Below are 19864 nucleotides of genomic sequence, written 5' to 3'. Positions count from 1 at the left end.
AAGATACCGTTGACAGTTATTTGATATCGATTCCAATATGGCATAACTTATGGAGATCTCTTCATTTTTCATCATTTTTCAGGTACCTTAACCTTTTCTGAAGTTTTATGAAGTGTTATGTCAATGTGCTCTTTTATAGCACTTGCCTTATTATCTTGACCATATTGATCATTTGCCCCTTTCCTTCTTCAAGGAATTTTATATTTGGAACCGATTGGTCTATTATGCTTCCGATGTATCATAGACTTTGTCGTTCAAGGATTTCACATTGGAGCATTTGTAGCTGAATTATATCATAGGGTCAGTGCATTCATTTGGAAACTGATTTGCAATAGTATGCAAATGAATTATCCCTTGAACTTTAAGTCACATATATATTTAACGAGGATATAGATAATTCATAATTAAGCTCACACATAATTTTCAGCTGTCAAAATCATCGCTTCCCCTAATGTTAGAAAATCTAACATTCATCCCAACCTTATTTGGGAATTCATCTTTGTGCGTGGTGGAGCAATTAAAATCATTACTGCACATTTAACATTTTAGATGAAAATTATATGGTTCTTGAACCTGAACAAATTTTAATGGGGAGACTTTGTTGGCTTGATGCATACATGTGTTGCTACATGTTAAATAAATTTATCGCATGCCAAATTTTATTTGGGAGTTCTGTTCTCATAACCATGATTTAGCTATAATTGGAGGCATACAATTTTGCTAAATCAACTATCATTATCAATATAATTTCATAATTTGGAACTGTGCTCTTAATTTAACAATTCGAGCAAATAACCTTACGGACACCAACTTGTAAGTTGACAACAGAGCACATGTGATCATCGCATAAATGCATCCATCATATAGTTGCAAATGATCCGCATGGAAGGTGAATGAGCCCATATTCACCTTTTTAATGTTCCAAAAACTTCAGGGGATCACAATCCCAACCTTAGCTGGTACAATGAAAACAAGCAACATAAGAGAATTCTTGAATAATCTTTTATTTCTTCATTATATAAGCCACATAAATTCTCAATTATATTTGCATCACATCCAAACCATGATAGTCAACTGGTCATGCCAATTGATATTTATTTCAGTACACTTATAATTTACTTTTGTATGTGATTTCATCAGCATTTTCATGTTTGTCTGCAACAAACAAGAGGAAAAATGTAGTAATCTTTTACATAAATATTTATAACCCTCTTCGATTGTAGTGATTTAAAGATATTAAATCTTTTCATAATTTATAGTCTCAGTATTTCTTTTAATTTAATCCGAAACTTTAAAAAAAATTGAGACTTACTACAACCTTTTATTATTCCTCTGGTAATAACATAACTCGTTAGAGCTTGCTATTAATTTTGTGTACTATCACATATTGCATGACACCATCCCTATGGTGAGTATTTACTTCAAGGAGGAAATTATATTATTATTGTCATGGTCAAAACATTACGAGCAAGACATGTTTCTTGCTTTACTTTTTTTATACCATAGATACACAACCAATGACAAATTTGTATTGTCACACAGTATACTTGATTATGGCCACAACCTTTACAGGAAAGAATTAATTACTTCTTTCTTTTTGCCCTTTCGGTAGTTTATAACAAACATACCATAATATTCATGACGTATAAACTCACACGACCATTGAACGTTCATGTCAAATAAAATTTATTTATTTCTCTCAAACCTTCCGTAGAGATGAGATGTGGCATATATCATTTTTTTCTCAAACCTTCCATAGAGGTGTGTTGTTGCATATATCCAACCCATAATGATTTTATCACATCTTGATCCATTCTCTTATAGAATGGTCGAGCATTCACGATACTCATCACCAGTCACATTCTCTTCAAGGAATGGACTAATAATTTATATGTATTTCAGAAATTTGCATTATAAGTACATTGTCATGGCTTTAAAATTCATCATATTTCCATGACAGACCTCAACAGCACTTTGAAAGATCAAGTGTACCATCACTTTATCTTCTTGTCTTTTGATGGAGGATTTATAAACTTGTCAAATAATTGGGTAGACAATATTCACAAGTCCAACGACCTTTAATACCATTTTTGATGATAAAAATTGTCTTCACATTTTGAAGGACTATTTGGAGAACCCATAGTGTTCTTTCTTTTATAATTACCACAATGATGACTATTAATAATTACTTCCCTTCACGACCTTTTTTATATCGTTAATCATTTGTCATCTTTCAGACTAATTATTTACTGGTACCATTCATACGATAGAATGGAGCAAGTCAACATCAGATTTCAATGTTATCATATGTTGCTACCACACTCTTTTCAAGGAATAGAACAAATTCAATAGGACGAATTTCATGGCTTTTCATCAAAGCCTTAGTCATGATTATATCATCACTAGGGTGAATTGACTCAAACTCAATGTCTTATCCATATAAGGCGTGTTAGGCCAAATTCTATCGGACTTGAACCCAATCCTTATCATCATGGTGCATCATAACTCAAATTGATATCTTACCCTTTTAGTGCGATGGGACTTGAATTTATCATCTTATCCTCAAATATTTTTCATTATGTGCATCCAAAATTAAACCAGATGTCTTACCCTTTTAGTGTGATGGGACTTGAATCCATCGTCATACCCTTTAATCAATGTCATATAAGTCAATTCCAATAGAACTCAACCATGAGCCTTTAAGTGAAATCAAGAATTATATAAGCAAATTTAGTCAAAATAAGATTGAGATTTTTCTCACCTCTAGCAATTATAAATGTTAATAAGTTCCTCATAATTAACACTTAAAAAATCAACATGAAAATTTACTTTTCTATCCTTCAATTCTTTTCTGAAATGAAGAACTGTTAGTATAATCATAAACCAATGTATAAAATTGTTAAAGTAAAACAAACCAATATGTTTTACCTTTTCATATATCACATATATACTAAAAAAATTATTAGTATAAGAGGAACTTTTGAAAATATAAAATGTGTAACAAGAAAAAATAAATAGAACCTGTTCGTGCTCACAAGTGTTTCAACTACAATACTTTTGTGAAGTGCTACAGTTTTTAGATCATATTCGTGCTGATTCAAGCTCATAAGACTATAATCATAAAGAGAAGAAGACAAGAGAAGTAGATAGAAGAAGAGGAATTTTCTTCTTATTCAAGTGTATTATACAAAAGGTGAATGATATCTCTATTTATAGAGTTGAGATATCACCCCAAAGGTCACCACGATAAATGTTCAATTAGTAGGTACATAGTTATTCCAATTGTTCTTATCACCTTGGAAACATGTATACATGAATACAATTAAGTCTTGAGTATATCTAAAAGACAATCCACACAATTCAATGGATTCATAACATAATTATTTTTTGTTATGAATTATAATTAGTAATGATAATATTAATAACAATCGGAGATGATGAGTAATAATGTTAGTTAAGCGATATGTAATATAATGTTAACTAATCTTAGAATTATTGATATTTTAGTGGATGTAATGATAGGCATGGCGAATTAAGTATAAAAAAGGGAAAACTACATATTTCATCTCTTTATAAACAACTTTTTTTTCTATGTAATAAAGTTTTATACTTCTAATTAAGCATGTATTGATCAATCAAGAATATAAGCCTCAAAAGTCAAATAAAGTTTTCCAAGTTTTTAATTGGTTTCCTTCTCTTAATTGGTTCATTTTCAACTTCATCAAATCCTCTTTTGTAAATCACGTAACATACTTATATTTTTACTTTTGCAAGTTGACTTATCTCTTTTTTAAAAATATTATTTTATATAGGTGTAACAACAAAGGTGGAATGACTTTGTAGACCCTCGTACTTGTCTGCGTTTGTAAGTTGAACCATTGTACTTCTGATTTTGCCAACTGAACCCTTAAACTCATTCAAATACAATATTTCAAACCCCTTTCTCATCACTTAAGTGTGCGTGTATTACACTCAATTTACACATGAAATTCCACGTCATTTTTTAATAACACATCAGTATTATTATTATTTTTTAATGACACATCAGAAATTAAATATTCAAAAATAAATAATATTTTTTAAAAAGTTGTAATTTTTTTTTCTCTATGTACTCATTTTCCATATACCCACTTCATCTTCTTCCTCCCCACCCTCTACCCTTCACCCCAAAAAATAAAAATCACCATTTTTCGTCTTTCTCACACTCAAAATTTTTCTTATTGACAAAATGTGAAATAGTTAGCTCTTACACATACTTTCGATTCTATTTATTTAGATTTGGTAAAAAGATATATTAAGAAAACTTTAAATTGAAAATAAGTATATGTTTATAAGTAAATTCCAGCAATGGATCTTGAAAAATTAAGTCTTAAAAATGTGAATGAGATGTATTTTAACAAAATCTTTTTATTATGATTATGTTAATGGTGTATATGTCAAAAGAGAAGAAAAGAAAATGGATAGGGGCAGGGGGTGCGTGGGTGGGGGATCTGGGGCTGAAAAGAAGAGCAAAAAGGTGGGATTGGGCTGAAGAAAAATAAGAAGAGAGAAGGGGTAATGGGTGAGTGAGTTTTTGATTATTTCTTGAAAAAGTGGTGTGGGGAAGAAGATAGATTATTTTCTTTTTTAATTTTTTATTATATGATTTTAATAATTTAAGATTTAAAAATTAAAGTTTAAAAAATGATTCCCACTCGCCTTAAATGTGTGTGGTCACACTATCTCGTCAAGTCAGCTATTTTAACGTCACATAAGCATGGTCAATAGTTAGAGGGGTTCAATATATTATGTTTTATTTAGTTTAGGGGTCCAGATGACAAAGGGGTAAGTAGAAAAGTTTAAAATATCAACTGATACAATTATAATGGTTCACTAGACCATTCCGCCCATCAACAATTGATGAAGTTAGGGAATTTTGCTTTAATAAATGCACCGATGAGTTTACATGAAGGATTGCAAATTAGAGTGTAAAGGTCGAGGGTATAGATATAGATCAGGCATTCTATAAGTTTTCGTTGTTATTGTACCCATTAACGTCTTATCTGAAGCTAATGTATGCATTAAATCTGCAAAATTATTAAAATTATATAGGCTAAAGGGTTGAATTTTATTTTTTTTCGATCGTCTTTAATGAAAAAATGATCTTTATTTACTCTTCTCCTCATCTTTACTATTCATATTGATGTAGCAGTATCTTTTGGTTGTCCTATTTTTACTTTGAAAACACTTTTTTTGAAGATAAGTTTTATCGAAAATAATTTCTTTAGCGGGTACAATGTGGGGTGGATGTAACTTCAAAATTTGATAATTTTGGATGAAACTGAACCCCATTTTACAATTGAGGACCTTAAATTCTCAAAAAGACTTGGAATCTGAAATCAACAACTGACACAGATCAAATTTCACATTTAGGGACTGAAGGAATCGATGAGAAACCTACTTTCTTAACAACTTAGTCTTTCAAACTCAAAACTTATCAAATTCTCAATTTTTAACTCAAAGATCAGAATCACCTTTTCAAACTCAATCACAAAAGACTCAGGGTCACAATTAGTAGAGCAAAATGGTAATTTCTACAAAAAAATAAAAAATGACCAATCAGGTTATTACATTTATCTAGATCTGAATTCATATCTTAATATGAAGATGTTGCATTAATAGTTAACGGTTTGAATCTGCAAACACATCTGAATATTATGATGTTATATTTAGATGTATATACCAAATAGTTAAGATTGCTTGTTTTCTCAACACCTGAATGAATAAAATTTGTCTCCGTTTAAAATATAATTTAGATAAAATAATAAAATTAGTCTGATGTTACATCAATAAAATAATATTAAAATTTTATATGACAATTGTTGGTGGTGATGACTAACAATTGTGATTCTATGTGGAGTACGGATAAAGTTGACTGAAGATGATCGTTGTGGATAGTATTTTCTGGTATAGTATAGTACTGATTAATTAACAATGGTCGTTGTCAGTGATGACTAATAATTGATAGTGAATGATATTAATAGATAATGATAATGGCGTAAAATAATGTAAGTTAAGTGAAATTGATGATCTCAATCATCGTGATTGACATCCACACTATCCCTCGGTTGTGAGAACCATTACTAAAACTCAACTAACCGTAAAAATATATAACTAAATCAAACCAAGACATTTAAAGTTGTGGAAACAAGTTTAAATGCTAATGAAAAGAAACAGATTCCCATAAACTCTGAAAGTTTAACAAAACAAATGCGGAAAGAACACCTAGAACATGAAAGTCAATGTACCAAAACTCTAACAAATTTCATAAGTCTAAACAAGAAGGGGTATAATCCCATCCTAAACATAAGAAATCTAAAGAACTAGTCTAAGTTCGAAATGTGGACATAAAAAGAAAGATAATTCAAGGCAATCCGAAATAACTGACTCACCCTTGAATTCAAAACGATCACTGATCTTCTAAACAAGGCCTGTCAATAGCCGCCTGAAGAGGCCCTGAACTCAACAAAGAAAGAGCAAGTACAATATCAGTACACAACCATAGTGTACTGGTAGCATTACGTGGATATCCCACTAAGTTCAACACATATAAGTCATAACAACATAATAAAAACATCCATACACCAAACATATACAACATCAACATCATTTATGAACAACGTATAATTTCAAAATTCTCAAGATGTACAGTTATGTCAAGTTAATGACCCTCTCATGAAACCCACACCAAACTGTTAGCGTATCAATATGTGGTATCCAAACCAATATTTATGTCGAACGTGGAAACCGATCCCATGTTTATACCGAAACATGACAACTGATCCTAATTAGTGTGTTGGAACGCAACACTTGTTCCATACGACAAGTCACAATCAAAAGTATATTCTGAAAAACCATATAATCAAGAATCATAATGAAGCAAAACAAATATACATCACACAACATGAAATCACAATCATCACCTACCTTTAAACACACTTAAATTCCCTAAGAAACTAGATTCTTCCCTTTCCGGATTAGTTTCGCTGGCTCTTAGTTTATAAGCAATTAATATAATACGGAAATCAATAAATGATGTCGAGTTACCCGAAAAAAGTTAACACTATCAACCCTAGATCAAATCTATGATCCTAATACCCAAATTAGGACTTTTGTCACTATCCAAACAGTTCCAAAATCATTGTCCAACAATGATCACCCACAAATTTATATTCTACGGATCAAAAAATAGATTTGGGGAGACAAAATCTTACCTTTTGCATCAATAATGGTGAAAAACTATCAAGAAAACATATGGGGTCGTTCCCTAGTTCTCAAAGTCGAAAAGTGCAGAATAAAACATTTTGAGGTTTATTTTCGACTTAATCCGTGACTGGCCCGCTATGGTGGCACTCATCTCGCCACAACTTCCCTGCCCTAGCGGGAATAATCTAGCCTCAGCGGCTTTAAAGGAAACAGAGAGCTAAATAAAGAATTTCAAAACCCCCATTTCACAACACACCTTCAACCAATGATACTCAGAAAATATCCGTTCACGCTAAGATTGGTTTTAAGAGTTCTACTCGCCCGAATTTAATTTCACAAAGTTAAACGAGTTCCTTAACTTCTTAGATATCTATTTATATGATCAAGATAATAGTTAGATCACCCAATTATTATGGGATTTCTCTAGATTTTACTGATTTCGATTTCGTCTAATTCTTGACTACGTTGGAAAATTCTAAGTTACTAAGGAAAAAACTTTCGTCACGATGCAAATCGAGTCGTGAGTGGAACCCACACTTTACCTTCTAGGTGGAAAAACCAACAAATTTAACCCCAACTTACAAACTACAAGAATAAAGCCGAAGCTTAAAATCTTATTAACTATCGTTTCCCAAAAGCTGAAAGTCATTACATGAAGGGCATTTTTTTCTTAAAATTCCAAGTGTAAATGTATTAAAGACACCAAAATGAGTAAATAAGATGGTCCATGTCTGAAATTTAAGAACATCATGCCATGAATGAGAGAATCCATCACAAGCTCGAATGAATAGTTCAACCTTGAACCTGATGTGTTGAGACTGGCTAGAGTTGAGGGCGAGTTAAGTCGCTGTTACACTCGCTGCACTCCATAAAAGGAAAACAAATAAAAACATAAGTAGGGCTAAGTACGGGGCAATATATACTGAGTAGGTATCATCGGCCAACCCCAAATAGAAACTAACATACAATGAATAATATAGAATCAATTATGACGCTTAGAAGGTGGCAAGAAACAAACACAGTGACAACAACATTAACGTAAGTACGCAATAACTCACAATATCAAGCACATTTATGACGACTCATGCCTCCATACCACACTCATTTGGGAAATGAGTTCTTTGATATTGCGTACGTTAAGTTAATTCAATATCTTTTTCCTTTGATATTACCGTATTAGGAACGTGACACTCTGATCCAATTATACTGTGTCAGAACATGACACTCTGATACAATTATTACGCGTCGAAATGTGATACTCCGATCCAATTATATCGTGTCGGAAGATGACACTCCGATCCAATTATACCGATAACTATGACAAAATTTTCCCACCGAGATGAAAATATAAGTCAACATATAGGAAACTTGAGAAGAACCTTAAACTCTAATGAATGTCGAGAAATGAGGACAAACGAGAAAGTAGAAAGACACTCACACCAGAACCATTTTCCTCTCATTGTTTCTTAAATGTGTTTCTAGATATCTTATAACTATTTTGCTGTGCTGCTTTATCAAAATACCTTTTGCTCCACAAATTTCTTCAACCCCAAAACATGAATAAGAGGAGGTTTATCTAGGGGGGAAATTTAGGGTTTTAAATTTCTTGGGGAAAAGGAGAAAACCAGGATAAGAACAAGGGCATAGATGGAATTTCCCTTCGAATTTTAGTTCTAAATTTTGCTCCAAGGATCAGAAAACAATCGGGTTGTACGAGAAATCTCCAATTTTCAGCAAACTTAAAAGTTGAAATGGACGCGAGCGGCTTTGATCGAATCGATCGTCCTTGTGCTCAACATTGCATCCATCAACACGAGTCAAAGGAAGATTTCGCGGCAACAATAGTGCTTTTGCGAGAATCACGTCTGGGCAAGACCACAAAAGAATAACTGCTTCTGTTGTACGAGCGTACGACAGAGGAAGAAGACGACACGGGTGTGAACTACGTGCGTAGACGTTGTGTACTACTCCATTTGCTTGTAAACAAGAATTGTTACCATTGTTATTGTCGCATAGCTGGAATCATTGTTGACATTGTGTATTTTCTGATGGAGACACTTCTTGGTTTTTTTGTTAACGTTAGAGTGAAGAGAAAATATGCTGGGTCAATTAAAAGAATGGGTTGCTGCACATATGCTGAATAAAAAGGGAATTGGGTTTCGGGAATCAAAAGGGAAAAACTATCTATATAGACACATTACGCTATCAATATACATATTTTATCTCTACTTTAAAAATATTACATAGATTACCACTTTTTAGTAAATATACCATATAATTCAGAAAATTAAATCGGATACACAATACCTTAAAAAATTATAGTAAATAATTATCTTAAAATTGTATCTCCTTAATGAGTGGGACATTAATAATTCAAATTATTTTTATTTATTTTCAATTCAGCCGCTTCTCTCCTCAAATCCAAAACGTTTGTATTTTATTCACACTATCCCACCCTCATCCCTTCATTCCCACTCCTACACGTATCCCTCATTACCCTTTCTTCTTTAGCAGTTCAATACACCTTTTGCATGTACAAGATTTAAATCAATCTGTACATAATCAACATTGAAGTGACAAAGAAGGTTTCAACTGTATACAAATCAATGCTTTAAATTATTTTAGCTGATAGATTTTAGAATTTTTACATTGTTTGAGTTTTTATCTCTCCATTTCATTTTAATGACTCATAATTCGAAAAATGGTATGAATCGTGTTAAAGGGATTGTTAATGAATAATAAACTTCCGACAATTTTTTTCTTTATTTGTTTCTTTTCATAAACATTTTGTAATAATTGTAGGTTAGCTTCCATTTCAGTTACAACTTACAACCAATTAATTTAAACAAATAAAATATGTATCTCAGTTTAAAAAATTGACAGATACATGTATCTCATTTATTCAAGGGAAAAGGGTCTGATATACCCCTTAACTTTGTCATTTGGAGCTGATATATCCCTCATTATAAAAGTGGTACGTATATGCCCTTACCGCTATACAAATGGCTCACATATACCCTTGTCGTTACAAAATGGCTCACATATACCCTTCATTTAACGGAAGTTAAAAACTTAGTTTTAAGTTTATATTTGTTGCTTCTAATTTTTTTAAAAAAAATTATTTAGGGGTATATATGATTCTTCTATCAAAGTTCAGGTATATTTTAATTTTTTTCATACATAAATTATTTTTTGACTTCTTTTATTATAATTATTTGAGTTTCTTATTCTTATTTTGTTTTTTTTCTTTCATTCCTTAGTTTAAAGAAAAAAAATTTAAACTATTTTTTTTGTGTGTATTGTAATTTAATTTCGTATTCGAAGAAAAAATTTGGTCATCTACAATAAGTTTTACAAGAATATTAGTGAAACATGAATAAATTTGATTATCAAAATAATAATTATAAATTAGTCATTGAAACAAAAAAAAATCAAAAAAAATATGTTTGATGAGGATTCAATTTATTCATATGGGATTATATTTTTTAGAAAAAAAAAATAAAAATTTAAATTAATTTTTTTTTTCATTTCCGTTAGAGGAAAAGGGTATATGTGAGCCATTTGTTTACAAGTAGGGGTATATATAAGTCACTTTTATAACTAGGGGTATATTAGCTCTAAATTACAAAGTTGAGGGGTATATCAGACCCTTTTCCCTTCAAACCTATGTATCCTAAATATAAAAAATAGTAGAGAAGGTAATATTTAAAACTATAGAGAACCTAAGTGATTAGGACTTAAACTAGTGAGATTTATGTAGTTTTCCTATTAACAAGGGGCTAACTGATCATGGGATATGGCTACAAAAAAATTGCATAGAAGCTGGCCCAAAACTTGGTCTTGCAATTCAATTGGAGAAACACTAAATTTCAGTATGAATTTCAATCGTAGCCAAATCATATTAACATTTAACCGAAAGAGTTAGTTGGTAATTTAGCTAAAATACTAAATAAGGCGAATTAATAAAGATCAATTCATGAGCTTCTTAATCTTTACGAAATAAATAACTAATCAATTTAAATAACTAAAAATTATGACTATAAGTTGTACTAAACGAAATTTAAAATACTCATATTAACAATGTATAAACCTTTTGATATAGTTTTTCAAATATTTATACAATACACTAACTATGTATATAATTATATGAAATAACCTTTCAGATACTATAAAAATCGACAGAAATTACTTAAAATAGCCTGAAAACTATTTGAATTTCACACACTATTATTTTTGGACACCCTTAATAAAATTTCTAGCTCTGTCATAAGCTATCATTTTGAAGAAATTCTTAAATAGATATTTTAATGATATTTGAACCCGTCATAGATTTTAAATATTCAAACTCATTACATAATTACATAATAAGAAAAACAAATACATGATTAAGATTGAAGAAAAATAAATTTGATAATAGAGACTAAATAATTAATATTAAGCCGTTCATTAATTGCAAATCAATGAATCATAAATTTCCCCCTCCCAAAATATTAAATGCCATTTTATCTGTACAAAAGAATCATCCCTATATAAACAACAACTTTATTTTCTATCTTGATACCAAGTCAGTATACTCTTCAGTATATATAGATCAATCAAGAAGAATAGAAGCCTCAAATGGAATTTTTCAAGTTTTTGATTGTTTTCCTTCTCTTAATTGTTCCATTTTCAATTGCATCAAATCCTCTTGGTAAATCACATAACATACATATATGTTTACTTTTTCATGTTAATTTATCTACCTTCTAAAACATTGTAAATCAATTTTTTTTCAATGCATGATAGGTGCATCAACAAATGATGGAGGTAGGGAATTTTGCTTTAAGAAATGCACAGATGAGTTTACACAGGAAGATTGCATGTTTGACTGCAAAGGTCGAGTGAAGCTAATGCATGCGTTAAATCTGCGTATTAAAAGAAATTATGTATTTGATTAATGGTTGAAAAAATTTTCTGACCGCCTTTGATTGAAAGATGATCTTTGTTACTCTTTTCCTTATCTTTACTATTAATATTGTTTTAGTTGTATTTTTGGTTGTCCTACTGTTTTTACTTTGAAAACATTTTTCTTGAACATAAGTTTTATCAGGAACTTAAATTAATCAACTTAAGATTTTGATTTGAATTATGCGTCTTTTCAATGCATATATACATATATAGTTTCTCATTCGATCAAAAAATAAAATTATATATATATATATATATATATATNATATATATATATATATATATATATATTAATTGATTGATTGAATGAGAAACTATAATAATTATAACAATACTAGGCAAACAATGGAATTTGAAAAAAAAATACTTTTGGAGGAAGTACCTTATGTTATTTTAAATTTTAACTTAATGGCCTAATGTTAATAAAATACAAGACAAAAAAATAATCAAGATTTTTTTAGAAATTAATTGATACATAAAGCTAATCAAGAATAATTAATGGATTAATTAAAAGTAGACTTAAAGGTAATAAGGAACATGAATCCAAACCAAGGACTAAAAACAAAAAATAAAAAGAATTGCGTTAAAAAAATTACAATCAAGATCGAAAAATATTATAACAATCCTTTGTATCTTCTTTTCAGAATTTTAATTCAAGCGCTTTTGAATTTAATTTAAACTTTGTTGTTGCCTTGTAATTGAATTCAAAAGTTTAATTTTGACTAGTACTTGAAAATGACACACATGTTTATAATTTTATTGTTGATAAGTAGTAATAAACACAAACTTTTATTTTAACCAATCAAATCAAAGTAACACGATGATTGGTTAGAAATGTCAAATGTTCACATGATAAATTTCATTCGCCTTTGATTATTTGACTTCACATATTTTTTTAGCATTTTCAAATGTGACATGATTCTGTTAGCTCTTTTATTTGACTTGGTGTGTGTTGTCCTCCCAACACACATGGAGGTATTGTGATCACAAGTAATAAGTGTTGGTTCAATGATATTCTGTAAGCATTTTAATATTTTTAATTATCTCAAAAATGTTTTCCCTTCTTTTGATTAACTAATGTAAGAAGTTAGACATAATAGTCTAGGTGCATAACTTCTTTTTTGTTCGTTAGTTTTTGCCTTAATTGTCATTCTTATTAGTGAATGTTGTTGACCACTTAGTGGTTTCTGGAAGAACGTGTAATGGTCATAGATGATCATTACTTTTTTATATTCAATCTGCTTTATCTTATTTTTTATTCCTCCATTATACCTTATAACATATGTAACTCCAAAGGCCAATTATCTTCACTATTTACTATTTCCTTATCTTCCTATTCATTGCTAGGAAGACTTCTTTTAGTATAAATAGTGGTGGTTTTCATTTGGTTTGATATATAACACACAAGAGAAAAATATAGAGTGAAAAGAGTTAGTTAAAAAGAGAGTTCTTACACTACAACAAAAATGACCATTAGCGACATTTAATTCTTAATTGCCGCTAAATATATATTTTTAGCGACAATTGTCACTCTTTGTATATGTCCCTAAAGCCTTTAGTAAAGACGTCAGCACTCTTTATTAGTGTCAATATTTAATACCGCAAAAAGTTATTTTGGTTGTAGTGTTATTAGTTGAAGGGAAGCGTGTTTTATTTGTGGAGCTTTGGACTCAACTCTTATCTAGAGTGTTGAGTTATACTTTGTAAAGGCTGTTGTATCCTGGAGGGGACAAGTCAAAGAGGACTACTAATGGACCGGTGGAAATATTTGTTACAGTGGGCTTGAATCTCCTTAAAGAGAGCGAGATATTCGCACCTCAACCTGAAGAGATTTTATTTCTTTATTCATTTTCAGTTGTAATCTTGTATTTTTTTTTATCTTGTAAGTTTTCACTAACAATTTTAACGAGATTCATCATGACTACAGTTGAAAAAATCACGGATGTCAAGATGAGAGATCTTAACAAGCCATTTCGGTTCAATGATAACCATTTTAAGAGATGGAATGGTAAAGTACTTTTTTACTTAAGTCTTCTCAATGTTTCTTATGTGTTAACTGAGAAGAATCCTAATAAAGAAGACATCACCTCTATGAATGATGATGAGACTATTTCTCATCTAGAAAAAGTGAAAAAATACGATGGAGATTCTTATAAGTGTTGGTATTATATTCTTAACTGACTGTCTGATTTTTATGATTATTATGATAGAACTTCCTCTAGTGCAAAGAAAAATTGGAAAGCATTGCAGAGTAAGTATGATACTGAAGAGGCTGGAGCAAAAAAATATGCAGCTAAAAGATTTTTTTGTTTCCAAATGGTGGACAACAAAACAGTGGTAGACCAAGCTCAAGACTTTATCATGATTGTTGGAGAGCTTAGGTCTGAAGAGGCTAAAATTGGAGATAACCTTATTGTTTGTGGAATAGTAGATAAACTTCCACCTTCTTTGAAGGAATTTCAAAAAACTATGCACCAGAAACAAAATGAAACCTCTCTTGAAACCTTGAGAATGAAAATTCGCATGGAAGAAGCAAGGGGTCAAGATGCACTTTTACAAATAGAAGAGAACAACATTACAATGAAGTTAATTTTAATTATTTCGAATAATGCTACTCTTGAAACTCACAAAAGTACTTCTTTGAAGCCTAAGAAGAAAAAATTCAAGAAAAATAATGGTAGACCTCCTAAGAAAAATAATGGTGAAAATAACCAAGCAAAAAATCCCCAAGTTCAAGAAAAGGGACCATGCTTTGTTTTGTGGCTAGAGTGGGCATATTGCTCGATTTTGCAAATTTTGGAAACGTGATCCTAAACCTCAGGAAAACGTTACCGATAACTCTTTTGTGGCGGTGATTACCGACATAAACATGGTTGAGAATAATGATGGATGGTGGGCTGATTCTGGTGCAAAGCATCATATTTGTTATGACAAAGACTGATTTAAAAAATATACTCATTTTGAGGAGCCCAAAACCATCATGCTTGGTGATGCTCATACTATTCAAGTGCTTGGAAAGGGAGATGTCGAATTGTGTTTTACTTATGGAAGGGTATTAACTTTGAAAGATGTACTTTATAATCCTTCCATGAGAAAAAATTTGACGTCTAGTTTTCTTCTTAATAAAGCAGGTTTTAAAAGATTATTGAATCTGATCAATATGTAATAGTGAAGAAGGGTATTTTTGTGGGGAAGGGGTATGCATGTGATGGAATGTTTAAGTTGAATGTTGAAATGAATAAAACTTCTACTTCTGTTTATATGGTTTCTTCTACCAATTTTTGGCATGCTCGTTTGTGTCATATTAATGATCATTATATTGGAATCATGAGTAGTTTAGGATGAATATCAATGGTGAAAAAGAATTTTGAAAAGCGTGAGACTTTTAGTAAAGCTAAAATCACTAAAAGACCTCATTTTCAAGTTGAAAGAAAAACTAATTTGTTAGAATTAATTCATACTGATGTTTGTGAACTTGGTGGAATTCTAACTCGTGGAGTTAATATATATTTTATCACTTTCATTGATGATTTTTTTAAGTTTACATATGTTTACTTGATGAAAAATAAAAGTGATGCTATTGAAAATTTCAAAATTTATCTCCATGAGGTTGAAAATCAGTTTGGAAGAAAAATAATAAGAATTAGAAGTGATAGAGGCCGTGAATATGAATCAAATGAGTTTAATTTTTTTGTAAGATCATGGGAATAATTCATGACACTACTCCTCCTTACTCTCCTTCATCTAATGGAGTAGCGGAAAGGAAAAATAGAACTTTGGGTGAATTGGCTAATGCTATGCTTATTGAGTTACATGCACCTTTGAATTTTTGTGGTGAAGCTATTTTAATTGCTTGTTATGTTTTGAATCGTGTGCCTCATAAAAAGTCTAAATTGACACCTTTTGAATTGTGAAAAGGTTACAAGCCAAGTTTGGTATATCTAAGAGTTTGGAGTTGTCTACCCTTTGTGAGGCTAATGGATCCCAAGATTACAAAGTTGGGTAAGAAAGTTACTACTTGTGGTTTTCTTGGTTATGCTTCAAATAGTACAATCTATAGATTTTTTAATCTTGAAGATAATATTGTGATAGAACAGGTGATGCTATTTTTCATGAAAATAAATTTCCTTTTGATTCTAAGAATAGTGGGGGTTAAAGGATTAAAAATATTTTGTCACTATTTAGTTCTTCTACTTTTACTTTGAAAAATAAAGAAGTTGATGATTTTTAGTTAAGAAGAAGTAAAAGAGCTAGAGTAGAAAAAGATTTTGGTCTTGATTTTTATGTGTTTAATGTTAAAGATGACACTCTAACTTTGAAAGAAGCATTATCTTCACATGATTCTATTTTTTTTTGAAAGATGTTGTAAATGATGAAATAGAATCTCTTATTTCTAATAAAACTTGGAAGTTAGTTGATTTACTACCAGGTTGTAACTATTGGTGTACACAGGTCTTACGAAAAAAGTTTAAACCGGATGGATCCATTGATAAAATATAAGGCTAGGCTAGTTGCAACAAGTTTTAAACAACTAGAAGGCCTAGAATTTTTTGATATTTTTTCCACGATAAAAAGAATTACATCTATAAGACTTTTAATTGTGTGGCTGCAATTTTGATATGAAAATTCATCAAATGGATGTAAAGCTGCTTTTCTAAATTGAAACCTAAATGAAGAATTTTATATGGATCAATCCGAGTGTTTTGTTGAAGCAGGCCAAGAAAGCAAAGTATGTAAGCTTACTAAGTCACTATATGCCTGGAAACAGGCATCTAAGCAATGGCATAAAAAGTTTGATGTCTGCATGATTGAAATGATTTTAAAACAAATGTGTGTGATAAGTGCATATATCACAAGTCTTGGAATAATTCACATGTGATTATTTTCCTATATGTTGATGATTTGTTGATCTTTGGCTCTAATATGAATATTATTGATGAAGCTAAAAATATTCTTAGAAGCCATTTTGACATGAAAGATCTTGGTGAGACAAATTTTATTCTTGGGATAAAAATAACAAGAACATGTGAGGAAATTTTTCTTGACCAGTCACATTATGTTGAGAAAACTTTGAAAAAATATAATTTTCATGATTGCAAGCATGTTGCTACTCTTTTTTATTCAAGTGTTCACTTATTTACTGTTGAAAGTGAAAATGATGTAGTAACTCAAAAAGAATATGCTAGTATAATCGGATGTTTGAGATATGTGATTGAATGCACTAGAACTGATATTGCATATGCAGTAGAAGTACTTGGCAGGTTTACAAACAAGCTAGGTAATGAATATTGTCATGCTGTAACAAGAGTTATGAGATACTTAATTGGAACGAAAAAATGTGGCTTGTTCTATAAAAAATATCATGTTGTACTTGAAGGCATTTTTGATGCAGATTGGAACACTTTGTCATGTGATTCGTGTTCTACCACGTGTTATGTCTTTACTCTAGATGGTGGTGTTGTTTGTTGGCATCGAAAAAGCAAATTATAATTGCTAACTCTACCATGGAGGATGAACTAATTGCTTTAGCTTCAGCTAGTGAGGAAGCGAATGGATTAAGAGATTTACTATTTCAAATACCTTATTTTTAAAAAATAATTCCTCCTATTTTAATTTATTGTGATAGCACCGCTACAATTGGTAGAGTTCAAAATAGTTATTACAACGGTAATCCAGACCTATAAGAAGAAAAAACTGTAATGTAAGATCGTATTTGACAAATGATATCATTAATGTTGACTATGTCAAATCTTGTGATAATCTTTCAGATCCTTTTACTAAGACCTTAACGAGAGAAAAGGTCTGGGGCACATCGAGGGGGATGGAATTGAAGCCTATAAATTCTTGAGTCATATATGAGGAAATTCAACAGGGAATAGAGATCCTATAACAAGGTTCAAAGGAAAAAACTAATCATATGATGACTTGTGCTGAAAAATGCACTATCTTTTTATTCCCTCCCTATGAAGATTGAGTTGATAAAACTCTTACTGAAATTCTGTTGTTGTATGGGTGGAGTGTTAATCTTACATGAGCACTCTCGACAAATTTCACCTATGTGATGTGTGGAAGTAGGTGGCTTCCTATGAGAATCGAGCTTATTTTGAAAAGCACTCATAAATCTGTGATAGCACATGGTCATAACGTGCTGGATTTAAAGCTCATATCAACACCTTGATTATTATGTGTGATCAGTGATATTTAATTTCCCTTAAGCTGTCATAGTTCAAGTCTGAGATCACTACGACTCTGGAGTAAAAGTTACTGTTTCACTAAGTGGAGGTTCAATGCAGAACACATCTTTATTATGCATAGTAGTCTTCCTTCAGTTGATATACTCTCTTGTCTAAATATTAAAATTAGTGGGGGATTGTTGGTTCAATGAGATTCTGTAAGCATTTTAATATTTTTAATTATGTTTAAAATGTTTTCCCTTCTTTTGATTAAATCATGTAAGAAGTTAGGCATAATAGCCTAGGTGCATAACTTCTTTTCTATCAATCCGGTGATCAAGAAGAGAATGCCGTAATGGAATGGGCGAGGCCGAGATTAGATTGACTTCCCCTCATCCATTTGTCTGTTAGTTTTTGGCTTAATTGCCATTCTTATTAGTGAATGTTGTTGACCACTTAGTGGTTTGTGGCAGAACGTGTAATGGTCATATATGACCATTATTTATCTTCACTATTTACTACCCCATTATCTTCCCATTCATTGTTAGAAAAACTTCTTGTAGTATAAATAGTGGTGGTTTTCATTTGGTTTGATATATAACACACAAGAGAAAAATATAGAGTGAAAAGAGTTAGTTAAAAAGAAAGTTCATATTTGTTGAAGGGAGGCGTTTTATTTGTGGAGATTTGGACTCAACTCTTATCCAGAGTGTTGAGTTATACTTTATGAAGGTTGTGGTATCCTTGAAGGGACAAGTCAAAGAGGACTACTGCTGGAACATTGAAAATATTTGATGCAGTGGACTTGAATCTCCTTCAAGAGAGCGAGATATCGCGCCTCAGCCTGAAGACAGTGGCTGATCTATTATGGCTCGTGGGGGTGCTACAACACTCACGAGCTTTGACAGTAGCTCTATATGTATATATGTATTTTTATACAACATATGTATAAATAATAACCGTGTCACCCATAGAACTGAAGTATTCTTGAGCGCAGTGACAAACCATCTACTTTGCAAGGCCTAGGTCGTAGGATCGATTCCAGCTAGCAACATTTTGATTTAAATTTTTCCAACTATAGGAAGCCTTTGCTTATTTTAATTTTTCTTTTTAACCACATGCAACGTTTCTCTATTAAACTACCACACACATTCTCTTTTTCTATTCTTTTTACTTATCAACTTATAATTAAGTATTAAACAACAATTATTTTTCAACTAATTTAATTTGACTCTTTGAATTTTCTTTTATATGATTAAATATGTATAAAAAAATTCTCTTCACCGTTGAAACCTCCTTTAAACTTTTGAACAACAACAAATTGTCGTTAATTAATGTTTCATCCTGTTCACACCCAATTTTGACCCTCCAGAATATAAATTAATCACCGAGCTTTTTAATTCCCGCGTTAGAATAATTTATTTTATAAAATTCAAATATTTTTCAAGTTTATTTTACATAGTTTTGTCACTTTTTATAATTTTAAATATATATATATA

The 19864-nt window shown here is 30.9% G+C and overlaps 1 long non-coding RNA gene across 1 annotated transcript; it reads left to right on the top strand.

Annotated features, from left to right (window-relative positions):
- The first annotated feature begins 11819 nt into the window (after window positions 1-11819).
- LOC114076937 lies at window positions 11820-12218 on the top strand. The gene is made up of 2 exons (XR_003578018.1): window positions 11820-11935; window positions 12031-12218. It is a non-coding gene; the product is annotated as an uncharacterized LOC114076937 (long non-coding RNA).
- Window positions 12219-19864: the final 7646 nt, after the last annotated feature.

Source organism: Solanum pennellii, chromosome 1 (assembly GCF_001406875.1).
Source record: "Solanum pennellii chromosome 1, SPENNV200".
In the NCBI taxonomy this organism is placed as follows: Eukaryota; Viridiplantae; Streptophyta; class Magnoliopsida; order Solanales; family Solanaceae; genus Solanum; species Solanum pennellii.
This window is presented reverse-complemented; position numbering and strand designations above follow the sequence as displayed.